This window comes from Phalacrocorax aristotelis, chromosome 1, assembly GCF_949628215.1.
Source record: "Phalacrocorax aristotelis chromosome 1, bGulAri2.1, whole genome shotgun sequence".
Lineage (NCBI taxonomy): Eukaryota > Metazoa > Chordata > Aves > Suliformes > Phalacrocoracidae > Phalacrocorax > Phalacrocorax aristotelis.
Window position 1 is genome coordinate 152,505,367 of NC_134276.1, and position 16,271 is coordinate 152,521,637.

At 45.7% G+C, this 16,271-nt stretch overlaps 1 protein-coding gene across 3 annotated transcripts in view; it reads left to right on the top strand.

The window, feature by feature from the left end:
• The first annotated feature begins 1,596 nt into the window (after positions 1-1,596).
• Positions 1,597-16,271, top strand: part of RESF1 (retroelement silencing factor 1) — a 33,092-nt gene continuing 18,417 nt past the window's right edge. For 2 of the 3 annotated variants that reach the window (XM_075116581.1, XM_075116572.1), the window contains exon 1: positions 1,597-1,751. The gene's annotated coding sequence lies outside the window, so the exon portion shown is untranslated. Of the gene's footprint in view, positions 1,852-16,271 lie in introns of all 3 variants that reach the window. The other variant, XM_075116590.1, reaches the window with a different exon arrangement.

Sequence of the window (16,271 nt, forward strand, 5' to 3'; positions counted from 1 at the left end):
CTACTTTACGGAAGTGGTAAAGACCAAAATCCCAAACTGAGAGGTATAAATACATCAGTTTATCCAAAAGGTCTTTGAAGTGGATTAAACAGCAGCTGGACTGCTAAGGCCTTCATGTTTCCCTGTGTCATACAGCGACAGGGAACGCCGGCACCCTCATTGTTGGCTGGAGTACTGGCCTCTATTGTTCTTCTTCCTCTGAGGGTTGAGTGGGTGAGTCATGTATTTTTAAAAATCAGAGTCTAGATTATGATTATTGTATTGTGCACTGATTAATAATTTGACTCAATCTGCATAGGGTCCAGGAGACTAAAAAGTCTAGTTAACTGAAATTTTAGGTAATAGGAAAGCTATCCTAATTGCTAGAAATTCCACGTAATGATAAGCTACACTGATTGCTTAAATCTTTATATAATAATAAAGCTCTAATTATAACTATAACCTCGTGGCCAGTTCTCATTCTACCAAGGATCCCTAAAAGAACTTGCCTGTCACAGTAGAGTTGGGTGACAACTGGCCTGCAGCCAGAAGGTAACTAGAAAGGGAAAACAAAAACACAGCACTGACTCAGCAACGTTTCCTATGACTGACGTGGAGGCAGAAGATCACAGTAACTGACTCTGAAAGGTTATCTACCTAAGGCCTATCCAAAAGCAGTTTGTTCTCAGCTGTGAAGAGGAACTTGGGACAGAGAGGTTTCAGTAGCTGCCACGTCTTCTGTCACATGCCAGTCCCTTATCCTACACGTCACACCAGCCTGCCTGGAGACACACATCCCGATACTTGTGTGAACGGGCAGCCAGATCATTTATCATGCTTAATAAAAATGGCTTTCCCTGACTACACAGTCATATAATGAGCTTTGTCCCCCTAACTGCTACTCAGGGCACATAACTTCAGATCTACTCAGTATCAGCTTGTCACCTGTTTAAAACTTAAACTTAGGCCTTTAAAACAGATCTGGTAATTTTGTGATGTGAAATTTATCAGTAAGTACTGTACGGCTTACACACATTTTCTTCACACGTTAAGTATTTAAATGTTGATTTTTTTCTCATCTACCTAGTTTTTACTACAGAGCCTTTCTATTATATCAGTTCCCAGTTCCTCTAATTGCAGGCTCCCCTTGAAGTCCCAGCTGGTCCTCGAGTCTTGGTAGGGGGTGGAAGACCCATTTTATTCTTCTTAGAAACCGTGCTGTGCCTAAAGCAGGGAGCTGCGGGAGTTCTCCGGGGACCTGAGAAGGCAGGAAGGGAGGGCAGGCAGGCCGGCCAGGAAGGAAGGAAGGCAGGGAGGGAGAGCTCAGTCTGGAGGGATCTGAAAAGCCGAAAGCCCGATTTGATGGCACTGCAGAGCTCCCTGTCAGTAGGCCGGTGAAACCACAGGCAAACTTCTGCTCCCGCCTGCCGAGCTCGTCCCCCTAGGCCGCACCGGCGGCCTCAGCCGCACCCCGCCGACCCCGTACCGCTCCCCGGCCGGTCAGGCGCGGCCCAGCCAGCCAGCCCCCAGGCCCCGCCGCTCCGCCCGGCCACGGCGGGGCCCTGCGGGGGCCGCGGCCAACGGCCCCGCCTCCCAGCGGGAGGGTCCCGCCCCGGGGCGGGCGCTGCAGTCCCCCCGCTGCCCCCGCCGCCGACGGTAGCGGCAGTGCCAGTGTCCGCCGGCCGCCCTCTCCTTCCGCCTCTCACCGCGGCTCAGCGGCCGCTGGCTCCGCCTCTGCGCGCGGAGCGGCTCGCGCCGGCCGCGCGGGCTCGGTGAGGACGGGCGGCGGCGGGAGCGGGCGGCGGCGGCGGCGGGGGGGGGACCCGGCGGCTGCGGGGAGCCGCTCCCCTGGCCGGGCGGCCGGCGGGCGAGGTGAGGCGGGGAGGGAAGGGAGCCGCCGGCCCTCCGGCCGGCCTCGGGGCGGGCCCCGAGACAGCGGGGCCGGCGCGGACGAGGCCGCCGGCAGCGAGGGCCCCGCAGGACGGCGGCGGTGTTCTGGGGGGGCCGCGGGTCTCCCACTCACGCGGCGGCCGGCGGTCCCGCCCTGAGGGTCGCGGGGGGTGCCTGGTGTGCAGGGTGGCAGGTAGCAAGCTGCTTGTCTCGCAGAACCAACTAACGCTAATTAAGCGGCCTGCAAGTGGCTGAGCAAGCACAATGAGGTCTGCAGGCGCGCTTTTCGGCCGAGCTGTTTGCCTCCAGAAACGTCCCCCGCCCCCATCGCCTTCAGCAGGAGTTTGTTTACTGCTTTTTCTCCGTAGGATATGGCCATCCGGGGGGGTAGGACTGGAAGATAAAAAAAAATTTAAAAAAAAAAAAATTGGCTTTCAGGGTTGCGGGCTCTCAGTGTGGGGAAGACCAGGTGTTTCGAGTTCCCTGTCTTTAAGCTCTGTGATGGAAATCTGGTGTTTGGCTGTGTTTTTTGCTTCAGCCTTTCAGGTAGGCATCACAGGGTAAGGAGCCGATGCTCGGCCTTCTGCAAGAGGGGCACCTGCAGTTGAGTGTTGCGGTTGAACTGGCAAACCTGTTTATATAACTAAATAAAGAAGTGGTTTTAAAGAGGTATCGGGTGCTATTCTGCTTTGGCTTGTCTGAGTAGTTTAGTTGAAAGAACTACCTAGCTTATTCCATCTAAAAATGCAGATGGAAATGTGTGAGAAAAGGCAAGTACCTCCTCAATGCTTCTTTATCAACTTCCTTCACAGGCTTCAGGAAGTTGACTTCGAATGCTCTTGGTATCGGTGAAAACTAGAGGCATCAGCTAGAACATGAGTAGGTTTTCCCCACAGTGAATATGCTTCAGAAGCCCATAGGAATACTGGAGGTTGTTTTCCTAGAAATTGTTGTGAGGCTGACTCAACTCTTTCTAGGAGCTCGGTGGTAATGTCAGACCTTTTGCTGCTCTTAACTAGGCTCTTGGGATGACTTAAAAACAGAACAAAACAAACCGAGCTCATCACGACTCCTGGTAAATGTTTTCTAGCTCTTGCATTTGAGGATGACGGGAGTAAAACTTATCACTAACATCAAAAGCTCCTTAGCTGGGCTCTTACGGCTCAATTTCTGTGTATTAACCAGCCAGTGTTCCGAAACAGCTAGACAGACATTCCTGGCAGAGGAAGCAGACTTGTGTTAATGATCACTTTTATATTACTGTCCACAAAAGTGAATCCTATACTTTTGATAGCTGTGCCTGCATAAAAGTTGCCCTGAGCCTCAAAGCACAGCCTTAGCCAATGTGCATTACAGCATGCTTTGTATCAAGTCTGTTATGGGATGTTTTGGCTTCCTGCTTAATAGTAGCTAAAATGGTTTCTCCAGTGCATTGGTCTACCAGGCTTTTAGAAGAACTTTTATTTTGTCATTTTGGTTCTGTTTTCTACTTAGAGCACAGATGCTTTTTTGCTCCTCCCCCTTCCTCCCACTTTTTAACAAAAATAACTGTAGATCTGTAAAATACTCTGATCTGCAGAAGGCTGTCCTTCAAACGCTGGCTTTTGAAAAGCCAGCAAGTTATTGACTTATGTGTTGTCTGCAGGCAAACGCGTTTTGGTAGTAGAATGTTTTTATATCCGTTTCTAAAATTCACATAAAACAGTGTTTTCCCAGCTCTCTTTTTTGCCTTTTTTTGTGAGGGAAAATGATCAAAAGGGGCCTGTTGTGTTTGCTTAGTCACCTTTGGAGTAGAGGTGTGATGGTGGCACCCAGACTTACCCTGCATGCCGGCTGAGGGTGTGTGTTGCTCAGGCAGTCCTTCTTGCCAGGCCTTTTTCCCGTAATGGACCAGCTGAGCTGCTTACTACGACCTTCTGAGCCACCACCTGGGGGTGTTGTGTTGACTTATGGCTGTGGGTTGCAAGCAAGGGAAGTGGTTTCTTAAATCCTGTGTGTGCTGAGCTTCCTCAGTTTAATTTGCTGCAACCATGAGTAACAGATCAGTGGCTTGGGGATGTGTGACTTTATCACTGTGTTTGTGGTCTCTCTTGGTACTAATCAATGAGACAGTTAACCTGTTAAGTTGATGTTGAGCTCTTCTTTGCTGGTGACTAATAATCAACAAGAGGGCACAGAAGGGAGAACAATACTCCCAACCCCCTGATTTAAAAGGGGTCAGGAGGGAAGGCTGAAGACAGCAAGGAAAGAGTAAAGGGAGCAGAAAGCCAAGAAGGTGCCATTCAGCTATCGTTAATTCCTAGAGCAGTTCATGCTTGGGTAAGCCTGACTGTGAGGGCTCTGAGAAACTGTAGAACCTGCTGGTGACTCTTTGAGAGGAGGAAAGGGAAAAAAAAGATGAGGAAAAATGGTGAAAACACATTATGGTTGTGAGTGTTAGGTGATCGCTATTCTTTGCCTTTCTGAACTGATGCTGGGCACTAATGAAAGGAGTCTGTGGCTTCTCAGCAAATTGGACTTCAAAACCTGCTGGGAGATCTTCTGATGTATTATAGTAATCAGGGACATAGGAGACTCTGCAGCGATATTGTTGGTATGGGTCATTGCTACTTTGGTAAAAGTAGCACTTGCAGCTTAAGGACTATTATCCCTCCTAGGAGCAAAGACTCGTAAGGGGGCCCTGCTCTTCCAGTGGGTGCTATCTGTCTGAAGGGGCACACTAACAAGATTGCTGAAGTGATCTTACTTTAAAAAACATGTAAATATGGGAGCTATATTATTATCTATAGTCTGGTTCATCCTGAAGCACCACAAGTAGCAGCATCGTTGCAACTGGAGCTGTAGAAATGGGGGAGAAAATGGGGTTGGGGAAAATATAAACTTCTTAACCTGCCTTTGCCGCTCAAAGTATTTCTAAGCTGTGCTCAATACTGTTACAGCCACAGTTTTTCAAAGAACTCTAGAACTTTCACATTGCTGACAGGGAATGGATTTTTGCTTTTTCACGTTTGATTGGTAGGCATTGCTAGAATCTTTCTGACTCTCTGTATTTCTGATAAACATGAGAGTTATAAGTTCTCAGCAATTTTAAAATTGCAAAGGGCAGGGAAAATGTAAACCAAAAAAGCTGTAGGATTTTATTCTTGGGAATTACAAGCAATGTCATTTAATGAGTGGAAGCATTGGTAAGGTAACTTGCTGTGTACAGGAAACCACAAATCAGCAGAGAAGGAAGGCATTATCACAGCTATACTTTTTGTTTCAAAAAACACTCCTGTGATCTTGAAGCTAGTAATATGTCTTATTGCTGGTATGAACGGTCTCCATAAAATGCATATACGCCAAAGAGCTCTTCTAGTATGTGCTGGTGAAAGGTTACTATTATTCTCCATGACTGAAATTCAGTTAACTTAATTTGCGTGTCAGCCAGTATTCCATATGTAGATTGCAAACCTTTTTTCAATTAGTAGTCATTAGGTGTTACATGATTTGAGAGTATCTCCTTTTAGAAGTATCACAACTACTGAAGATGAAAGACAGTTTTTTGAATGTGCCTCAAAACTTGGAGAGAACTTGAAAAGTCTTCAGAGACAAAGTGCATTTTAGGGTTGCTCTGCATTTCACAGTAGTTTCTACAAGGTGTGTTACGTAGAAATCTGCAGCTGTAGCATGGGGTATGTATATCTTCTAAAAAATGTCATTCCATCCAAGAAGAAGCGTCTTTGGACTCTGCTTTATTGTTAGCTGACCGTTTCCATCATAGTAATAAAACTAAAAAGCATGAGTTACAGGCATATGCTTATAGCTATATATTTCAATTATATACATGAACTGTACTACAGACAAGGATATTTCCATATAAAGGATTCTGATATAATATTGGAAAAGTATTAGGATACCAGGAGATGTTAATTTGTGTGATGAATCCGATCCCTGTTACTAATGCCTTTTTTCCCTGCAAATCTGATTTCGTGTTAAAAATAGCTTTCTTGTGCTTACAGCTGTTAGTCCGAAGTGAAGGTAACTTTTCCCCTGAGGGGTGTGAGCAAAAAAAACTTGGTTGATACCATCAAGCAATCAAATACAGTCCTGAAGATTTCAGTTAGTTCTAACTGTGGCATCTCTTTTGCTCATGTTGGGTATGGTGTTTGATATCATGGAGAACTAGAATTTTAAAAATCCTTGTGAAGCATGGCCCTTCCAAATGCCTGGAGTCCATGGTGCTTGCAGAAAATTCACTTTTTATCTTTCAGAAAAATCTCTTTGAGCTCAGTTTAGATGCTGCTTATGACAAATTCAAATTTTTCATTATCTGGCACTTCTCAATGTTGATATGTGGCATGGTGCTTATCTGTGTTACCTCATTCCTGGTGAGAAGAATGGCCTCTTTCCTGCTGCCCTTCTGGCTGTGACCACAGTTCCTGTGACTCTTGCTGCAGTGTTGCTGGGTGCGATTCTATAGCTTAGGAGTATGGATCAGGTCCGTTGCTAAGTGCCATGGAGTGCTTTTTTCCTTGTTTTTTTGATTTTTTTACTATCTCTGAATAAGTTTTAAAATTGAATTATGTAATTGTAATTTCTCAAGTTGTTATTAACTGCCTGCTACAAGAAACACAATTTTAATACAGTCTGAAGGGTATTAAACAATTATGGATAGTGTAGTGTGCAGACATCTGTGTAGTGTAAGGCACCCATGAAAGTTAGCAACCATTGTCTTATAAATCTTATATTCAGCATAAACCACAGAAAATTGACCAAGACTTTTAACAGTTAATAATTTTGTTGACCAACTTTGTGTACACAAGTGACACATGAGTTCAGGAGTATTGGGCCATATACTTTGCTACTGGTCTGTTGTTGGTTAAGTGTCTTGGGTTTTCCTCCTGCTCAGGCTAGTTTAGCTTGAATTTACACTTACACATCCAAACACATTGGCACAAATCCACTAAGGGAAAACGGAAAATGTAAGCACACTGAGGTCCCTTTAATTACTGGCCCTTGCACCTCTTGCACACAATCTGATCTCTCCGGTTGCAGACTACATATGTAGCCCTGAGACCTGCATCTCCTCGTCCAGTTGCTGGCACTCAGACTTCCCCTGCATGCCAGTCTCTCCAGTTGCTGTCACTGAGACATCCAAGCCCTGTGGTCTTTTTTCCAGGTGCTGGCACCCTGGTCTTTTCAGTTGCTGACCTTAAACATAAGAGCTATGAGCCCCTGGTTCTGACTGGCTCTTGCTTACATGTGACCAGCCCTTTTTATTCTCCCGCTCTGTTTTGCGCTCTCCTTGTTCTTATACACCCTGTCCGCCCCCCCCCCCCCCCCCCAATCCTTTCCCTAAACATTCCATAAGTTTTTAATAGTCCTGCAGCCCTGCCTCAAATATCCTATTGAAACATAATTTCAGATTTGTAACATAAATATTAAAATTGCCATGACTGACATATCAATGGAAATGTGTGAGAAAGCAGAAGAAATAGCAGACCAAGAGTTAAAAGAATGGCCTAACTTTGCAGGGAAGAAGCACAATTTTCAGGACACTTTCCACAATAAAACTGGGGAATGTGTTGAGTGTAAAGGCATGCATATCTGCTTCATTAAGGTTATCTGTTCAAGGATCTTTTCAGAGCAAAAGGAGGCAATAAGGGAGAAGGAATAAAACAATGTACACAGACAATACTGGGGATAATAGCGAGAAGCAAACCTCAGGTATACTAATTGATAAGAGGTGTGGGATGTGAGTGTTTATTTCAGCAAAGACCTTATCAAAGGTATTCTAAGGAAAAGAGGGAAGCAATAAAAACTTGGAGATAAACCTCTTATGCAAATGTGAGGGAGACAGAAGAAACAAACCTTGGTCAGTCTCCTTAACGATGGGCCATTGAGAAACTGTAGGCAAACCTAGACTTTTAAACTGATTAGAGTGCAAATCTAGGAGCCCCAGGTGTGGGTGGGAGGAAGAAGGTGGTGCAACTATGCAGAGGGGGAACAGACAGGGGAGGCTATAAAGGCAGTCAGTTGTGTGTAAACAGTGGCTGGTCAGGAGGTCTGTCTGACTGAGCCCTGTGCCTGATCCTTGCAGCCAGTCCCATCTTCTTGAGTCCTTTCTCAACTATCTCTGCATAGTCTTGCTCTCGATCCCTTGTGTGTGAGTGCTGCAAGGACTAGGTACCAGCTACTGAGGAGACCAGTGTGAGTTGACACCCTGGCCAGCGAGTGAAGTCAGAGTGGAGGTGTAGGCACCTTTTGGCCATGGTGTCAGTAACTGGAGCAAGAGGGTGTCTCAGAATCAGTAACTGGAAGGATGATAGCTCTTAGGAAGTGTCTCCACAGGCCCCACGGACCTTCTCTTCAGAGTGGCAGCTACTGGAGGGACAGATGTGAGTGGATTTGGTGCCAGCAACTGGGGTCAGACAGGGTGTGCAGGCACCCCTGGCCAGCAGCGCCAGCAAGTGGAGTGAGCGGGAGCCTCACCCAGGGCAGTTCAGATGATTGAGGGGATCAGTGCTGGTGGCTGGAGTGGGACTGTGAGTCACAGCCCATGTGCTTGATGCTGGCTGCTGGTGAGAGTGCATGGGCATATCTTTCCCGAATTGGGTGTGTGGGGTTTGCCTGTATAATTCGGTAGCAGACTTCAAGGAGGACTAGCTGGTGGGTAGGAGCCCTGGGTCCAGGCAGAGTACCTGGATGGGCAGAGGGTCCATGCTGGTATCTGGGGAGGGGGATCTGTGAGTGTGGGGTGCTTATGAAACCAAGTATGTGCATGCTTGCCAGTGAGCATCAGGCTGAATCAGCCAGCAAATAGGAGATCCTTCGAAGTGGGTAAGAGAGCCTGGGGTCCATGCAGGTGTATTGGATGAGCAGAGAGGCTGTACTGGTACTTGAGAGATCTGTGAATGTGTGCCTGCTTGTGACCTTAGAGCGTGGGGTTGTGTGGGTTTTAGACATTCAATCCTAATCAGCCAAAGAGGAGGAAAGGGACTTGTCTGTCTATCCTGTTTTATGTGAGTCATATGTAGGTGCAGTTGAAGGCAGCAGCTTGTCTGTGGCTGCCTGTGTCAATGTCCCGTTTGTGCTCAGCCTTGTTACTTGTTGAACCTACCATGCTAATGTAAGCTAATGAGATAATTTTAAAAGTATTACTTTGATGGGTTTTGTTTTAATGGCTGTTGCTTGAATGGAAAAAAAAACCCTCTGTCCTGTTTCTTCATCTGTTCTGAAAAGGTCCTGTTTGTTCTCAGAGCTCTTCCTCCTGTGCTGGATTTGGGCCCTGAGGACTTTGAGAATGAAGTGTGTTCACTTTAAAAAAAAAAAAAAAAAAAAAAAAACTCCAAACCAAACAAAAAAAAAGGCTAACAAACTGACTCAGAAATACTGTTGGATAATACTGAATAAAGTCACATTAAAAGACCTGGTGGTTGGAGGAGACAATGCTAAGAACACGAAGGCTGGGAGGAAAAGCCTGATGCCACATGAAGTTCATGGGCATAAAACTAAAACAGGCTCATCCAATAACCATTTTTGTAATAATCATCTGTAGCAGCAGATGGCATTAGGACAGCAAAACCAATAGGTGAAGGTGAGAAATATCCTGTTGGAAATGGCGTGACCAGAATCTGCAAAGAGAAGCGACTAGTCTTCATATGCTTAAAGTTACTATAACTACCCTGTGATTGACTGTCAATCTGAGATATAGGTAACTTCTAACAAGTTATCTCCTGTGTAACTTCTAAGAATCCTTGTGGCAAGAAAACACCTGTGTGCTGGTACTGCTGTGACACCTAAAATGCAGTTATAAACTGAGGAACATAAGAATTCTTGGTACTTATGTACTCTTTCCTTTGGGCACGTGTTTGGTTGATTCAGGCCATCTTGTACCACAGGGGCAGGTCGGCCAAGCTGCTCTAATCTGTCTGTCAAACATACTGAATTCATTTTAATGTTTTCGGTTAACTGAGACTGGCTGCTAGAAGTCCAGAAGCAGAAACAGCGGAGCAAAGTTGTGCTGGCCTGCAGCTGGACTTTTGTCCTTTCAGTTCTTGGAAGCTTGTGTTTGCTGAACTCCATGTACTGGAGAAGTGGGAAACAATGCAGATCAGAGTGTGTGGGGTTGAACCTATATTTGGCGTTAAGAATTTTGGTCCAATTAAAGGAAGGTTTTGATAATGGATATGAATATTTTATAACTATTGTGCCTTGGTTACATTTGTCACGGGGAGATTTAGACCACTTAAAGAACCTCCAAAGGTACCAGCAAAAGTGGTTTTATTGAAGTAAGATGCTGTAAAAGTGAAGCTTATGAAAGTTTGATGGGAAGGTTCAATCTATTTACTGTACAGAGGATATAATAATTCAGAAATACCCATACAAGATCTTAATGCCCTGTGATACAAGGTTATGCGCAATATCGGTCACTTACCAAAGATCTGAAGTTGGTAAGAGGTTTTTCAACCTCAAGGAGTAACCTTGAGAGACTTCCCAACTCAAGCCAGCTGCTTATCAGGAAGAGCTCAAAAAGGCTCGCTCAGGCTGTCATATTTATGGAATAAAGTGGTTGGCTCACAGTCAAGTTACATGTGATGGAAAGTGTAAGCGTGAGACTCCTTGTACCCACAACTTCGTTTGTTCCTTGACAAATTAGCCTTGGAAGAACCACCTGCTATTCATGTGTTAATCATGTGATCAGTGTCCTGGTTTCCCAGCTCATGGATCAAAGCTCACCATGTCACTCTGTTCCTGTGTGAGTTTTCAAAGAACAGGTTGGAACTAGAGAAGGTCTTGACCTGGTCATGGCCTAGGCCTTTACTTCCTTGAGATCCTGAACCAAACTAGCACAAGTTTGGTCAAGGAGTTGAGAGTATCCATCACATTCCACCCCATGACTGCAGTCAATCCACTGTCCTGACCCACAAGGTAGTAGTATGGTTACCTCTTGCCTCTGTCATAAATATGCGGCGTATTGCAGATCAGTGGTAGGGATACAATTATTTGATCAGTTGCTTAGTTAAAGTGTTACAATTAATGCTAATGATATATGATCGCACATACAGAATCAGTTGATTGTGTATGTTTTGCATGTTGGATTAACATAATTTGTTTCGTTATTTGCCCAACTTTGATATACAGAATGATTATAAGAAATAAATGCAATAAAGTCAAAACTAACTGTGGCGATTCACAACATGGGCTCCGTATTCATGCACAAGCGAAGCCGTTTATTAACAAAAATCCGCCTTAATATAGTCTGCTTCACAACCTAGTATTTTTCCATTGTCTCCACCTCTGAATATGTTCTATCACATTAGCTCTATATATGGTATAAACATAGACAAGCGTCCTCTTCCGCAGTTGTGCTTTTGACCTTTTGTTCCACATATCAAGGCCTCAGTTCGGTGTTGTGGGTTGTTTATCCATCCCACAGCTTGTGTCCAACAAGGGCGATGAGATCTCCGGTGCTGTCACAGGAGGCCATATTCACTTGTTCCACACTAACAAAACTGCAACTGGATGTACTGTCAAATTTAAAGCTCCAGTTGCTGTTGGTGACCATTCAAGATTATAAATATACACAGCTGTTGCAGACATAGATGAGTACTGTCTCAGCATATCCATTGGCGTGTACTGAGAAATGTTGGACTGGCCTAGGGGAATTAAGGCATGTATTGGAGATCCCAGAGGAATTCTCTTCACACAAGCCCTACCCTAGATCAGGGATGCAAGCTTCAGTGTCTACCTATTGTAATCTGTTACTTGTCTGCCAGGCCTGTTGTTGATGAATCATGGGAGGGATCACAGATCTGTCTTGGTGTAAAGCCAGAGATATGATAGGATAGAATTTTTCAGTAGTAGCATCTCCTGTAGTAAACACATAGGCAACAGCTGAGTGTCTGTTTGCATTGTATGTAGAGTTGAGTAAGAGCCACCAGGCTTGCAAGTGTCATTGGGTTTCAGAGGCCTTATTCCAGACAACTTTTATGAGTTTCAGCAGGTGGGATTCTCATGTCACCTTCTCTTAAGATTACAGCTACACTGCAGCTCAGACCCTTAGTTGGGCTTGAAGGCAGCTCAGAGCTGAGGAAATGTTCACTTGGGTAACCCCTAAAGGTTAGTAGTAATGTGCGATCTCTGTTTTGGACATGCCCGTAAAGGTGAAGTGTTCGTGGTCAACCGCTGTCCTAATCCCAGTTTAAATAACAATAACTGTAAGAGAAAGTTAAGATTTTGCAGTGAGGTGGTCATTGGGTCTAGCTTATTGGCTGCGGCTTCTGCATCCATGCTGTTGAGCCCTCCAAATAGCCTGTAAGGTCTCTCTGTCTGTGTATGTTCTGCTGGGGTAGGGTACAGCAGTGGAGCCTTTGTATAGTAGACAAGAAGTGGGACATACTGAGTTCAGTCTAGATGCTCTGGTTAGCAGTGTTAACTCTGCCTGTTTTAAGGACCAGTTAGGATCCAAAAGTAGCTGTTGCATATGATGTTTCCAAGTCATGTAAGTACCTACTTGTCCAGAGGAGGGCCACAAAGATTACTGGGGGGCTGAAACACCTCCCTGGTGAGGATAGGCTGAGAGAGTTTGGGTTGTTTAGCCTAGAGGAAAGAAGGCTCTAAGAAGACCTTGTAGTGGTCTTCTGGTACTTAAAGGGACCCTACAGGAAAGATGGGGAGGGACTCTTATCAAGGAGTGTAGTGATAGGACAAAGGCTAACAGTTTTTAAACTGAAAGAGGGTAGAATTAATTAGATATTAGGAAGAAATACTTTATGGTGAGTTTGGTGAGATACTGGAAGAAGTTCCCCAGAGAAATTGTGGATGCCACCTCCCTGGAAGTGTTTAAGACCAGGTTGGATGAGGCTTTTTGAGCAACCTGATCTTGTGGAAGGTATCCCTGCCCATGGCAGGGGGTTGGAACTAGGTGGTCTTTAAGGTCCTTTCCAACCCAAACCATTCTGTGATTCTGTTTTATACTTCCTTCAGTAATGATGGGGGATGGAGTTGAGGGTGAGTCAGGAAGAATAGTTGGAAGGTTGTTTGCAGGGTGCTCAGGAAGGGAAGTACCTGTGGGACTCAGAGAAGAGAATAGTATCAAACTTAGTGATTAAAGCTTTAACCTAAAGGCACGCAATGTCAGCAGAGTGTGAATGTGTAAGGGACATGCCACAAAAGAAGTGGTACTGGCACATGGCACACTGATGATTGGACCAGTGCAGAAGGAGTGTGCTTTCCAAGAGGGAAGCCAGTGGGTGCACCCAGCAAAAACAGCCCAGCAGTTGATGTAGACCTGGCTGTCAGAGGAGTGAATGACTAAGCAAAGGGCCAAGAGTTCAGCCATGTGGGCACTATTATGGCAATCAGGTGTAACAGCCTGGCCATCTGCAGTATGAAAAGCAGTGGCATCCCCAAACCAGGTGTAATGGTGAAGGACGGTGGAGGCTTCTGTAAACCAGACATCCTTCTGTGGGGTGTTGAAAGGATAGGCTTCTGTAATAGGTGAGTCTGAGGGATCATCTGTAGCTGGAGGAGAATGTGAGAATCATATGATTGGGGTCTATAGGTTGGATTCTGATGGCAGAGATGCCAAAGAACCAACATTGAATGGTAATGGATTGTGTATGTCCTTCAGGGAAAGGAATGCTTGAAGGATGCTGTGAAGAATGCATTGTAAAACTGTTCAGTGTAAGGGTGCGATCCATGAGGAGTTTGTCAGTATCAGAAAGGGCAAGGAAGGTGGTGTGTAAGGTGTGCAAGCCTTGTATGCGGAATGGGAGCACATCTTGCCACCCCTTTCTGCCAAAAGGGATTGGCTTGGGCATTGGGGTCCTTGGGACCTATTTCTTGGAACAGTCACCAACAAGCAGTTTGCGCTGTGCTGGACCCTGGGTTCTGGTCCACCAGTAGGAGTGAGGGGTCCCAAATACCAGTATTATTAAATACTTGTCAGAGAAGGGTTAGGGCCTGTTGGTGACTGATGTTCCAGTCCCAGGTGCAGTGAGGAAGAGAGGATGGCCTAGCTGACTAAAACCTGGGCCTTCTCAGGACAAAAATTTAAAGAACCCACGAGATTCTGATGTTTGTGTTTGGAGGAGGATGTGGGTTGGATAAAGAAAACAGATTGCAAGACACTTTCAGGAATACCTTTGGTAGTGGCATACAAGATTCCTCCTTTAAAAAGAAACAAGACACCTTACGTTCTGGGCAGGACCCTGACAATTACAAGGAATATAAAGTTCCCAGTGTTCTTTGAGGGCTGAAATTGGGGATCGTATACCGTGCAACAGATTCCTATCTATGTCTGCCTAGGAAAATGTCATCAATATGCTGGTGGTGAGAGACATCAGGAGTGGGAGAAGTTTCGGCTAATCTTGGTGCTAAGATACCATGAGCAATGGTAGGACTATAGCAATAGTCTTGAGGTAAATAAGTAAAGTTGTAATGAATGCCATTCCAAGTACAAGCAAAGTGAGCTTGGTTGTCCAAATGGGTGGGACACTGGAAGAACATGTCTTTAATGTCCATGGCCGCTATGCATAGGTAAGAGGAAAGGTAAACGACATTGCTTCAGCAGCTATCAGGACTGCAGTATGAGGCAGAACTTACGTCTTGGTAGTCATTGGTCAGGTGCCAAGACCCATTGGATTTGTGCACTGGCCGGATGGGGCTGTTAAAAGGGGAGTAGGTGCAAGTCAATACTCCCTATATTTCTGGTTCTGTGAGAAGGGAGGTAATGAGTGCTGGGGTGTGCAGGTTCACAGGATGTTAACAGCATGGGTCATTGGGGGTAGGAGAGGTGCTTCTTGGAGTACCCAAGCTAGGGGGAGTTTTGGTTCAGAAGTACCAGAAGACTGTAGCTTCCCTTGAGCATCGTGGAAGGTCTGGCCTCTGAGTAGTTCCATACATGTAAGTAAAATAGCTAATGCCTCATAGGCCTGTCTACTTAAGAAATACCCGCAGAGTTACCTAATGGCCTCGCTGAGTAAGTGTGACACGATTATTGGAGTGAAATACTTGTAAAAGGATGTACTGTATGGAATTTATCTGAAGTAATCTGTGTGTTACCATTCTTTGTGGTAATTTACCACATCCTGCTAATCTGACACACATTTGTAGTTATGTGAAAAACAAGTCATGTAACCCAGAGGTGTATAAACTTTGTCACTGCCCCAGCTGGGCAGAGTTTGTATCAGCAGAGGCTCTGTGTTGTTCCTGTAGCTACAGTAATGAACTGCTGCTCTTCTGACGTGATAAGAATTGCATTTGCGTTACTCCGCAACGGATGTTAGAACCTCCCAAAAACTGCAGATCCTCTGGCTGCCTGTCTGTTTGGGAAGTTGCACTTGGCTGACTATGGGAAGGGCTGAAGGGACTTCTGTGAACCCCTGGACTACTGCAGAGGGTGAGGGAAGTGGTCCCCTTCAGTGTGATCAACTGAAGGCAGACTTTTTAGTGCCCATGAGGACACAAAAATGATGGTATTGTTGATGGGAAGTCCCTGTAAGCTGCATCCTCCGTGCCACCTGAGAGGGGTCAGAAGGTCCTGACTGGCTCCCCTGGGGTGCTAACTGTATGTCTGATAAGTCTGTGTGGTAACCAAGGGCTGGGGGGTTTCCAGTTTCCAGCTGATGAAGTGGTGGGAGGGGTACTAGGGACCTTGCTAAGGGTCTCCTAGGAAAAGGTGTGGCACAGGGGGAGTTGTTGGCAAAAGCCTGTAAAACAGATGTTGGGACTCTGAGGGCTGCCTGTTTGGGAATGCCCGGGGCCAAACAGGCTTTCCATGCTTCAGGATGCTTTGGGTCACAGCCCTTTTGCACAGGCTATGGGGGGTTTGTAACTAACTGGACACGGGGGTGTTCGGTGGTAACTATAGCTGCATCTTCACAGAAGAGGGAGGATGACAAAATGAGTGTAGCAGAAACTAACTGCTGGGACCACATGTCACTGGACACTGTGCCTATAAGGCTAGCGCCTGTTGGTGTTAATGGGCTCTGAATGGACCAGGACTCTTCTTGACTAGTGGGTGCTGCTGGGCCTCAAAGGGATGACAACTTGATAGGGCTTCCTCTGCCACAGGGTCTATGTCTAATGCATGATTGATAACCAGCCTGCCTGTGCTTAGTTCCAAATCTATGGGACTGGCCCAAGGAATAGTTGGTGGGCCTCAGTCATCTTGGGGCCTTTTATCATTGAGCATATGCTAGTGGTGCCTGAAAGATAGAGTCTATATTTCCCACTGGAGTTTGTGGCTGGATTCCAGACCCTAAAGGAGGTTGCAGGCTTCTGCTTCTGAAATTCAGGTGGTATCCCCTCATCACTTGACACACATTTGCAAGACAGGTTAAATAACCCACAGTAACAGATTTGCTATAGCGCTTGCTTACTTTAGTTAGGTCTATGCCTGTGAAAGAGAACAT